General features: G+C 41.2%; 1 protein-coding gene across 1 annotated transcript in view; it reads right to left on the reverse strand.

Annotated features, from left to right (window-relative positions):
• The window catches only part of LOC140197375 (major histocompatibility complex class I-related gene protein-like), a 181,769-nt gene that overhangs the window by 44,804 nt on the left and 124,743 nt on the right, over positions 1-12,222 (reverse strand). The window lies entirely within an intron of this gene.

Raw genomic sequence — 12,222 nt, forward strand, 5'->3', positions numbered from 1 at the left:
TGCCTCTTCCCCAGGGCACCACTGCTCAATACAAGAGGACATGGCTTTAAGGTAAGGGGTGGGAAGTTCAAGGGGGATATTAGAGGAAGGTGTTTTACTCAGAGAGTGGTTGGCGCGTGGAATGCACTGCCTGAGTCAGTGTTGGAGGCAGATCCACTTGTGAAGTTTAAGAGACTACTAGACAGGTATATGGAGGAAATTAAGGTGGAGGTGGGGTTATATAGGAGGCAGAGTTTGAGGGTCGGCGCAACATTGTGGGCCAAAGAGACTGTAATGGGCTGTACTGTTCTATGTTTTATCTTCTATAATTGTCCCACCCTAATGTGTAGGGGGAGAGTAGAACAGGATATCATAGCTTTAATGTAAAAGGTGAAATATTTACAGGGAATGTGAGTGTGATCATTGGAAGGTAGTGCAAGCGTGAAACGTGCTGCCAGAGAAGTGGTGGATATAGGTTGAACTGCGGCATTTAAGGGGGTTTGGGTAGGTACACGTCTGTTGTGTGTGTAGAGGACTATTGTCCATGTGCTGCTAGATGGGATTAGGCAGCAAATCAGATCGGTGCGGAGTAGAAGGACCGAAATGCCTGCCCCTTGTGATCCAAACTATATGTAGAGAGTGGTGTACTTATCTATAACTCTGTGGATCAGGCTATCCTTTGCTGCATGGTTTCTACATCTGCTGTACCGAACTAGTGCTTTACTGCTCTATGCCTTATGTTTAATGTTCAGATTTTTCTGATGCAGGATTGATCCTTAATTTAGTTAATTAAAACATATCTATATATACAATATTTTATTTCAAATAGCCCCGAATATATTTAGCGATACAAATGGAGTAGGCTCTTGCAGCCCTTTGAGCCACACTGACCCAGAAACACCACAGCACAGATTAACCTTCATATCATCACGGGGGAATTTACAATGACACATTAAACTACCCAGTACGTCTCTGGACTGTGAGAGGAAACCAGGGTACCCGAAGAAATCTCACCCATTCAGCGGGGAGTTCATACAGAGATCCATACAGAACTGCGCCAGGCTTTAATAGATAGGGCTAACAGCCATGTTCCCATGGTTTCCTTTGATTCTAACTGTAAACCTTAATAGATTTTAGAAAATTTTAACGAGGGACAATATGCTACAATGTGTTACTTTCAGAAATTTTTCTGTGTTCAGTTCAAATGAGTCAGTTTTATTAACAACGTAAACTCATAGTTCGTGATGTGTAAAAATAAAACAGAACGCTTGCACAAGTTACCCGCAAAGAAAATAAATCGGTTAGCCATAGTCTTCATTTTGTCTCTGAACTTCTTCTGAGATATCATATAAATGAAGGTGTTTGTACAAGTGCTCAAACATCTTAGCATATAACCACATTTTTCCGCAACGGTGAAAGGATCATTAGCAGCTGAGTCCCAAAACTCAGTATCTGTAAACTGGACACAGATAAAGCAGACAAGATTTACCATACACAGAAGAATAAAATTGAAAGATCTATCTATGAGCAAAATGATGGAGTTCCTTCTGTTATCAAACTCTTCATCACTATGGCAACTGTCCTTGTTGCTTCCTCGTAATTTGTTTATCACTCTGTTGGATATTACAATATTCTTTATGGTCATGGAATTAAGAAAAAAATCGAGACATGTGGTGTAAGTGGGGTTAAAGCTGTTTCAAGCCACAGGAACATGATCCAAGCAGGTGAAGTGTTAAAACTAGATTTTACGTAACAGGACCATGGCATCTGGTTGAGTATGCCTCGAGGTTCAAATATAAAGTAAATTGGAATATTTCCGAAGACGCTTAACAAAACGACGATTCCTATAACCCTCTTGGCAATCTTAGGAGTGCAATATTTTGTCCGCAACGACTGGCAAGTAATAGCAACAAATCGATCGGATGTGAAAACGACAGTAAGCCAGACAGAGCAGTCAAGAGAAATATAGATTAGTAGGACAATAGAGCTACAAATCTGTGTGTAGTTGAGGAATCAATATGGAAAAAAATGCCTCTTTCAGTTCATTCACCATCACGTTAATTAGCATAACCATTAAGTCAGCTACTGCCATCGATACTAGATATTTGGTGATGCAGCTGGAGAGACCGCATTTTCCAGAGGACAGGATGACAATTACCACCAAATTAGATGCAAAAAAAAAAAATCACTTTCAAAATTGTATTGAATCCGGAAAGTAGTGCGCTTTTTGGTTACTTTGCTCGTTTGCTTGATTGTTTGTTTGTTTTTGTACGCATGCAGAGCTCTTTGAATTTATTAACTTTGCCTCCAACTTTCACCCTGCCCTCGAGTTTACCTGGTCCATTTCCGACACCTCACTCCCCTTTCTAGATCTTTCTGTCTCTGTCTCTGGAGACAGCTTATCCACTGATGTCTGCTATAAGCCTACTGACTCTCACAGCTATCTGGACTATTCCTCTTCTCACCCTGTCTCTTGCAAAAACGCCATCCTCTTCTCGTAATTCCTCTGTCTCCGCCGCATCTGCTGTCAGGAGGAGGCTTTTCATTGTAGGACGAGGGAGATGTCTTCCTTTTTTAAAGAAAGGGGCTTCCCTTCCTCCACTATCAACTCTGCTCTTAAACGCATCTCCCCCATTTCACGTACATCTGCTCTCACTCCATCCTCCCGCCACCCGACTAGGAATAGGGTTCCCCTGGTCCTCACCTACCACCCCATCAGCCTCCGGGTACAACATATTATTCTCCGTAACTTTCGCCACCTCCAACGTGATCCTACCACTAAGCACATCTTTCCCTCCCCCCTGTCGCTTTCCACAGGGATTGCTCCCTACGCGACTCCCTTGTCCATTCGTCCCCCCCATCCCTCCCCACTGATCTCCCTCCAGGCACTTATCCTTGTAAGCGGAACAAGTGCTACACATGCCCTTACATTTCCTCCCTTACCACCATTCAGGGCCCCAGACAGTCCTTTCAGGTGAGGCGACACTTCACCTGTGAGTCGGCTGGGGTGATATACTGTGTCCAGTGCTCCCGATGTGGCCTTTTATATATTGGCGAGACCCGACGCAGACTGGGAGACCGCTTTGCTGAACACCTACGCTCTGCCCGCCAGAGAAAGCAGGATCTGCCATTGGCCACGCATTTTAATTCCACATCCCATTCCCATTCTAACATGTCTATCCACGGCCTCCTCTACTGTAAAGATGAAGCCACACTCAGGTTGGAGGAACAACACCTTATATTCCGTCTGGGTAGCCTCCAACCTGATGACATGAACATCGACTTCTCTAACTTCCGCTAATGCCCCACCTCCCCTCATACCCCATCTGTTACTTATTTTTATACACACATTCTTTCTCTCACTCTCCTTTTTCTCCCTCTCTCCCTCTGAATATACCCCTTGCCCATCCTCTGTGTTCCTCCCCCCTGTCTTTCTTCCCGGACCTCCTGTCCCATGATCCTCTCGTATCCCTTTTGCCAAACACCTGTCCAGTTCGTGGCTCCATCCCTCCCCCTCCTGTCTTCTCCTATCATTTTGGATCTCCCCCTCCCCCTCCAACTTTCAAATCTCTTACTCACTATTGCTTCAGTTAGTCCTGACGAAGGGTCTCGGCCTGAAATGTCGACTGTACCTCTTCCTAGAGATGCTGCCTGGCCTGCTGCGTTCACCAGCAACTTTGATGTGTGTTGCTTGAATTTCCAGCATCTGCAGAATTCCTGTTGTTTGCAGATTCAAAGTTCTCTGTCTATGCCGTCTGCCCCCTTTCTTCCTCAGCATCCTGGCATGAATCTCTCAGGACCTGGTCTCTAATGGATCTTATTGCTTTTCAATGTATCCGACAGTTCCTTATGCTTAATATTAACACTGCTTTGACTTTTTATTCTCACCAAAGTTCACGTGCATCTCTGTCTTTAAGTGGATAAAATCGTTACCTAATTAGTCTTTCTCTTAATATACATATAAAATTCATAGGGATTCTCTATGATCCACCTAGCACGGCATATTCCATTCTCCTTTCATTTTCCCCCTAATTTGATCTCTGTGTTCCTTCCTTCTCCATTGATATTGGATTGTTTTACGCCATTTCAAATTCCCTTCGCATTTTGCTTCCAGGCCATTTCTTACTCCAATCTGCGCCACATAACGGAATGTAAAGACACGATCTATCGTGCTCGACGTGGGCCGCATTCAGCCAATAATATAAGTATTGTATTTTACCATTTCATGCCTGTTAAGAGCACTGAGGCATCTGTGATGAATTCATTTTTTTTCTGAAATATTGCTCCTGTTCTTCTTCGTTGCGTACCCATTGAATTCGTAGCGACTTGTAAATTCAGTCATTTGCGACTTCAGCCTCTCTGTATGTAGCTGGGAAATGGCAAACAAAGTGCATACCGTATATGGTGGAAGAATGCCTTGATAACTCTGCTCAAACTATGCTAGATAACATCTTTGAGTGGAATTAGGAAGAAAGAACGTCAAAGCTACCTCCCAAGCTGTTTCTGAAACGGGTTGTCTCCTGGGAATGGGATACTGTCAAATATGAGACTTTGTTATTAGAGCTATCGGGAGTTGCAAATGAAAATTCACAAATGAAACTGGATTACAATAATAATTTAGGGCCGGGGTAGTATGCCAATTTGTTCATTGTTAATTCGGCAAGAACTATCTGAATGTACATGCCACAGCTCCTTTTTAGTCACATAATATCCTTTTCGAAATGAAAGGACGGAGGTAGTATGGAACGTGAACTTGGGACTATCATTAATACTTTTAATATTCAAGAGTATGCTTTATGGAATGTACAAAGTATTTATATTTGTTTATACAGCTATGTGATGCTGCCTATAAATAATGAAGTCGTTGTAGAGGAGTATTGGGCATGTGTCCAAGTGGCTAAGGCGTTCGCCTAGTTAATTCAAGGTCGCTAGTTCGAGCTTCAGCTATGGCGGCGTGTTTGTGCCCTTGAGCAAGGCACTTAATCACACATTGCTCTAGTCTGTGCGAGGAGTGGCGCCCCACATAGACTTCCAATCTGCGACTTGTAAGGCATGAAAATGCCCGACGCAGGCCTCTCATGCTCTGAGTCGTCATTCTCCCTCCCCCTGTACAGGAATGCTGCCCTCATAATCTTCCTTGCATCGCAATGTCATCTGAATCACATGTTGTCTGTTTCTTCTCTGCCTCGTCAATATTAGTTTGCTATGCTTAACTATTCTTAACGACACATTAAAGAGAAAAAAAAACACAAATCTTTGGGAGCTGCACAGCAGATAGGTCGGCTTCTGTAGACGGACAGGAAAATCAACTAGAAAAGCCAAAACGGAGAGTGTTTGACTTGGAGCGAGTACAGTTGGAAATAATAGAGAATTTCCTGATTTTATACAGATCGCTGTTGCAGAAAACGAGATAGTTTCCGATAACTTGTCATAAAAAAATCCTTCCTTGGCGCCCCACCGTGGCCTAAGAGTGAAACTGACCGAACAGCAGCGAAGTACGGCGGAGATTCGTTCTCTGACAGGTCTAACCTTGACTAGATCTAGTAGTAGGATCGTGGCTAGTTAAGTCAAGGAGGTCAGCATGCTTTTGCCACTTCGTAGGTTATGCCTCTTCAGGCAAAGTCTGCACGCATCGAGGACGCCGGCAGCAGGGCGTCTGATGGCGTCTGCGGCAGATGAATCCAAAAGGGTCAATGGTACCTTGGTGGCACGCGGAGGAACCAGAGTGCTGGTCAACGGATGACATCACTAGACTAGTTAGTTGTCACTGCGGGGCAGCTTCCATATCCGCTAAGTCTGTTACACTCCTGTGTACCACTGAGCATCAGAGTTGGAAGCCCAGAGAGACTGTATGGTGGGGGAACGACACCGTCTGTCTTATTACTGTGGAAGGCTTGTTGGAGTACAGTCAACGTCGAAATCGATGGACACCCGAAGAAGGAGAAGATAAAAAAGGCGATTTGTCTCCATTTCGAAATTTTTGCTCATCGATTCAAACTGAAATTTCATTGCTCACTCGTCATATCCATAAGTGATCATAATGAATGTTATGATTAATTTCAAAGGACAACGTAACAAGGACATCCTTCGTTTCTGCGCCATCATGAACAACCGATTTGATCATTCCAAGCTCAGTCCAACTCTACAACATAAGACGTACTGTTCTACTTCTGCTTAGTCAGCGTAATGTTAAGTGTATAATCAGCTTTTCTCGCAAATAGCCCTGACTCACAATATTCAGCGTTTCATATTACGTTTCAAATTTCCATCATCTGCAGCTTGTTTGATTATTAGTTTATGTCTATGTCCTTCATTGTTTTGAACACTGATTTAAAATCTGCACGCAAGCAGTAGTGTTCCGAAAAAAAAACTGAGACCAGCTTTACCAACTAATTATATAGATAAGGTTTTTAAAAATGTAAACATGAAGAATTCTGCAGATGCTGGAAATTCAAGCAACACACATCAGAGTTGCTGGTGAGCGCAGCAGGCCAGGCAGCTTCTCTAGGAAGAGGTACAGTCGATGTTTCGGGCCGAGACCCTTCGTCAGGACTAACTGAAGGAAGAGCTAGTAAGAGATTCCTTCAGTTAATCCTGACGAAGGGTCTCGGCCCGAAACGTCGACTGTACCTCATCCTAGAGATGCTGCCTGGCCTGCTGCGTTCACCAGCAACCTTGATGTGTGTTGCATATAGATAGTGTTCTTTGATTTACATGACTCAGCTTGTAAAACTTTGAATCCCTCTGTTTCATTATTGGCTGAATAACCGTCTTTCCCTTTCAACGAACTTTATGCCTGGTATACAGTATAAGTCTTTAACAAAATCATTAACTGCTTCAACTTCCTTATACAAAACTAGATATGTGTTACCATACGTTCGATATTTTCTACAACTCACGCTATCCGATATACTACTTTTTTAGACAGTATAATACTGCTGATTTCAGATGTATGGGAAAAATGTTATTTGATTTGTTCCCTACAGCCCCGCAATGACGACTAATTACAAGATGTACATTTTAGATTAAGATTTCCGCAGGCAGCGCTCAGGACTTCAACATTTAAATATATTTCCCTCCGCAAGTTCTCCCCGACCTGTTCATGCTCAATACATTTTTGTTTAAAATTTAGAATTAACAAATTTTCGGGTATGATGCTTGTCTTGATCTTTTTTCTACCCTCGTCATTCTAAATATACCAAGAAGATTATTTTGTATAATATTTTCTGCAGACGCTTTTTCTTCTTATCTTGTCGCCCACTGCCCTTTCTCCTTCCCCAGTTACTGCGCTCAGTATTTTCCCCACTTCACCAAATTTTCTGAAACATAAGATTTGATGTAAAAACAAGTCAGATCGCTCTTTGTCGAACGTCATTCCTTTTCTGTTAATCGCCAATAATCTGTATACTCTGCCCGACAATTTTTTAATCTTCTGAAAATAAGTTTAATTTCTAACTCTTATGGTTGTCTCGAGATATCGCAGCTGTTTCTTTGGTCTTTATGAATATCACACATCCAGTTGGCACTGCTTTATACCATCAACTTGTACACCGATTTATGAAAACATCCCTCCTAGAAGGTATAACGGTGTTGAGATTACTTCAAATCAACTCACGAAACCGGGTTGTCTCAGACATTTTATTCCAAATCAGAACAAGTTGTTTAGGTACCTATAATTTTGACAAGCATGCATATAATCATAAACAAAGGAATCTTCCCCATGCATTTTGAGAGAAGCACTGCCCTGACAAAATTGCATTACCTCTGCTTTTGCGTCGGCGCATTGTTAATGAACAACTGAAATTGTACTTTCAATTTCTTCGTGTTCCAAAATCTAATAACTTACTTGAAGATTTTAGCAATAAAGCCAAAGGGTCGTTTAATTATTTTTTTCAATTCTTTTCTGAAGGTGCTTTGCGAAATAGCATAAATAAAGGTGTTGGTGCAAGTACTTAAAAACCTTAATTGATGGCCAACCTTTTCCACGATGGTGAAAACGTCATAGTTGTCTGATTTCATCAATCTATTATCTGTAAAATATACAGAGATGTAAGTGGAAAAAATTACCACCCACAACAGAATGAAACTTCCAGATATTGAGAGCAGTAAAGTTATTGATTTCCGTCGGTTTTCAATCTCTTGATCTTTCTGACCCTTTGCACTCCTTGCAGTTTGAAGTTTTCTTCTGACTTTGTTAACCGCTATTATATGCCTTATTGTTAGCGCGTTGAACAGGAGGATCAGCACAAATGGTAGAAATGGGGTTACTATTACTTCCAACCATAAGAAAGCAGCCCAAGCAAGTAAGATGTAGAAGCTTGGTTTTATATTACAGAACCATGGCACACTGTCAATTATTTCGACGGGTTCAAATATGAAGTACAAAGGAAGATTTTCTAACAGGCATAACGAACAAATAACCGTTGACAGCCTTGCTGCATTTTTTGCAGTGCAATATTTTGTCCGTAACGACGGGTAGCAGATCGCAATGAATCGATCAAATGAGAATGCCACTGTTAGCCAGACAGAACAATCAATAAAAGCAAAATTTAAGGCCAAATTAATACTGCAAGCAGGAGTATAATTGAGAAATGAACGTGGAAAATAAGCGTCCTTAATCCGATAAAGTATTCCGCCGAATATCACATACATTAGATTAGCAACAGCCATCCATACTAGATACAGCGTGACACACCTTGATAGACCACACCTTCCAGAAGACAGGATACAGATAGATACCAAAGTACCTGTTAATGAAGAAAGGAAAATGTATTAAATCGTCCTGATACTCGAAAGTTGAATGGCAGTTAGTGTGCGTTTATTTCATTGCTCATTTATTCATCGCACTTCGCTAAATTTATTAGATACAATTTAGAATGTTGACGTAAAGGAAGTGTTTTCCAACATTCCAGTTTTTCTCAAATGTCAGTTATTTACAAAGCAGTATTTTGTATTTGAAGTGTTAGTTTTCATTTTTTTTTTGTCAAACCACCTACAATATGCCTCGAGTTGAATAAAATTAAGTTAACTTGTGACAACGTCTCATGGAATCGGAGAACATTGCTTGTGTAGCTTCATATTGTATTTGCATGTACTATTATCTCGGCAGGAAGATCCAATAGCTTTCTAAATGGTTGTCTTGTCAATGTTGCTCACCAGAAACCTCGAACGTCTAGTCAATAAGTCTGACTGCACAACTGCAGGTTATAAATCGTCCCATTTCCAAGGTAATCATTCCACTTAATTTAGTTCATCAACACATGAGCCGCAGACGTCAGTGCCTTCAAGTTCCAAGTGAATGAGCAAACGTATCTTACACGCTGTGAGTTTATCAAGCGACGTTTCAGTTCTAAATAATTTGTGTTAAGAAATATTCCTCTCTGATTTTTTTTCTAAGTCTTATGTTGTTCAAATATCCATATACATGTAAGTATGTTTTGGATACGCTCATCGCAGAGAAAAATATTTTTACTGTGACCACATACTGATGAAGTAATATGCATCATCCGGCCAGCTTGTGATGTATCGATTCTAATAACGTGGACGTTATCGAAATATATCTGAATAACTGAAAAAAAAAGAAATGTACTTAACATAAGTTACGAAGGTACTTAAAGGGAAACTGACTTCGAGATATAATTTTGGTTAATACCATTTAATTTGACCGAGCTTTCTGATACGAATGCATTGTCTGCTGGATATTCGATTGGTCTCGTTAAAGTATACAGCCCACTCAACTCAGAGTCTTCAATTGCCTCTCCTGAATCAGTAATGCTCAAGTGCGAATGAGTATATGTCTAACTACAGAGGTCGGGAGGAGGTCTGGCCCCCTGCACACGTAATACACGGGCCCACCGTCGTGTGGACAAGGCCTGGTGCTTGTGAACCAGATCCCCATTTATGGGTAAATAGCGCCGCAGCTTTGTTTGCAACCTTGGAGAGACGACAGCAACAGAAGTAAACCCAGACATAAAATCCGGTGTGGAGCCCATACGGCGGTAGGACATCACTGAACATCCTTCGAGCCGCTCTTGTAGCCTAGTTAGCGCCTAACGTATTGGTTCGTTTTCCTTTGTACTATACCGGCGAGGCCGATATGGCGATTTTGACGAATGGGCATCCCAGAATATCCATACCTTTTCAGGCATCTCCAAGGTCGTTCCCTCATCTTTGGGTTTATTTCTCAACCCAATGCAAATGCGGCCTGCACACGAACAAAATTTAACTGCGTGTATTATGACGAATGACTCACACAATGTTTGAATTTAGCAGAATATATTTATTTCTAAAACACCAGAATCCGTAAATACGGTCAGCCATTTTCTAGATAGTTATTTATTTCATCAAGATAGATATAATTAAATATATTTTGCAGGTTGTGAAATTGACTTACCAGTGACGCCAATTATTACGAGTATAGGATTGTAAATGCGTGCTACGATTAACGTTACAGAGGATCCCATGATCGGAGAGAAGTTAGGCTTTCTGTGAGGCAAATGCAGAAGATACCTTGCTTTCAGCTGTGTGTTTTATTTATATTTGAGGTTAGCGTGAACTGTGCTCTGAGCACTGCCGTATGATTGCAGTATGACTGCGGTATGATATACTGTCCCGTGAGCCCTCCGGGAATCCGTGTTTTGTTTTTTGAATCGTCAGCGCTAGCTTCCATTGTCGTGCATTATGTCATCAATGTTTTTACACAAACTTCTCAGTAAATAAAATAAAATATGAATTAGAAGACAGCTTTCACACTTTCGTTGAAATCATAAGTTATGCAAGAAACGCATTTATTTATTTTGATTAAGTACATTGTGCGTTTATTTCTACGCCGTTTCTTGAAATAAATACTCCCCCAGAGAAAATTAAAATACAATTTCAATATACGTTCCAGTTATGTTGCCAGAAATTTTGTAATTCTATGAAGCTAAATAGATTTTTACTGCTCTGATTCTGTCCTGGATATTCTCATTGGAACTGTTTGTTTTTATGTAAAGATAATGCAAGGCTTATTGTTACAAGGCATATAGAATTTTATTTATTCTTCTTCGGCATGAAATTCTTGACTATGCATGAACATCAACAATACAGAAGTAGGACAGGCATTTCTTCCCTCCATTGAGGTATTGATCGTGAGGCTAGTCAGAGGCTTTTCCCCAGGGATGAAATTGCTTGCAAGAGAGGGCATAATTTTAAGGTGCTTGGAAGTAGGTACAGAGGAGATGTCAGGGCTAAGTCTTTTTACGCAGAGAGCGATAAGTGCATGGAATGGGCTGCCGGCGGCGGTGGTGGAGGCAGAAACGATCGGGTCTTTTAAGATACTTCTGGATGGCTACATGGAGCTTAGGAAAAATAGAGGGCTATGGGTAAAGCCTAGGTAGTTCCAAGGTAGGGACATGTTCTGCACAGCATTGTGAGCCGAAGGGCCTGTATTGTGCTGTATGTTTTCTGTGTTTCTATGCTTCTATATCTGCGTTGACCAAGATATCAATCTGAAAAATAATCAAATATATGTTTTACATAATTAAATGCTTTGCATATATTTATGCATTTATATGCTTATAAATCATGGAAAATAAACACTGTAGGTCGTGTTCCTCTATACGATATTGCCGTTGACAGTTATGACGGACAGCATCGGTAAACACACTCTTCACTCACGCGCATTCACTCATTCACAAAGATTGTCTTGTCGTTGTTGCTGACGCACTTCAATGTCTTCCCCGTTGTACTCACTATTTTCTCTTCGCACTGCTACATACATTCACAGTTAAGACAACACAGTTTATATTAATTGCATTCCTTATTTGCACTTATCTGTAAGTGTACGATTGTGTTGGGCCTTCTGTGTTTTCACTGCTCGGTCCAAAACCGATCTGATGTGACTGGGACTAATCCTTTTCATGTTATGTGTCAATGATTTGGATGATGAAATTGATTACTTTGTTGCAAAGACTGCAGACGATTTGAGGATAGGTGGAGAGGCAGATAATTTTGACGAAGTGGAGAGGCGACAGAAGGACTTAGATTAGGAGAACGGGCAAAGAAATGGTAGATGGAATACAGTGTCGGAAATTGTATGGTCATGCATTCTTGTAGAAGAAATGAAAGGGTTGACTATTAGCAAAATGGAGAAAAAACACAAAAAGACGACTGATGTGCAAAGGGACTTGGGAGTCCTTGTGTCGGATGTTTCAAGGTTAATCTGAATGTTGAGTGTGAGCTGAAGGACGCAATTGCAATGTT

This window comes from Mobula birostris, chromosome 5 (assembly GCF_030028105.1).
Source record: "Mobula birostris isolate sMobBir1 chromosome 5, sMobBir1.hap1, whole genome shotgun sequence".
NCBI classification, from domain to species: domain Eukaryota; kingdom Metazoa; phylum Chordata; class Chondrichthyes; order Myliobatiformes; family Myliobatidae; genus Mobula; species Mobula birostris.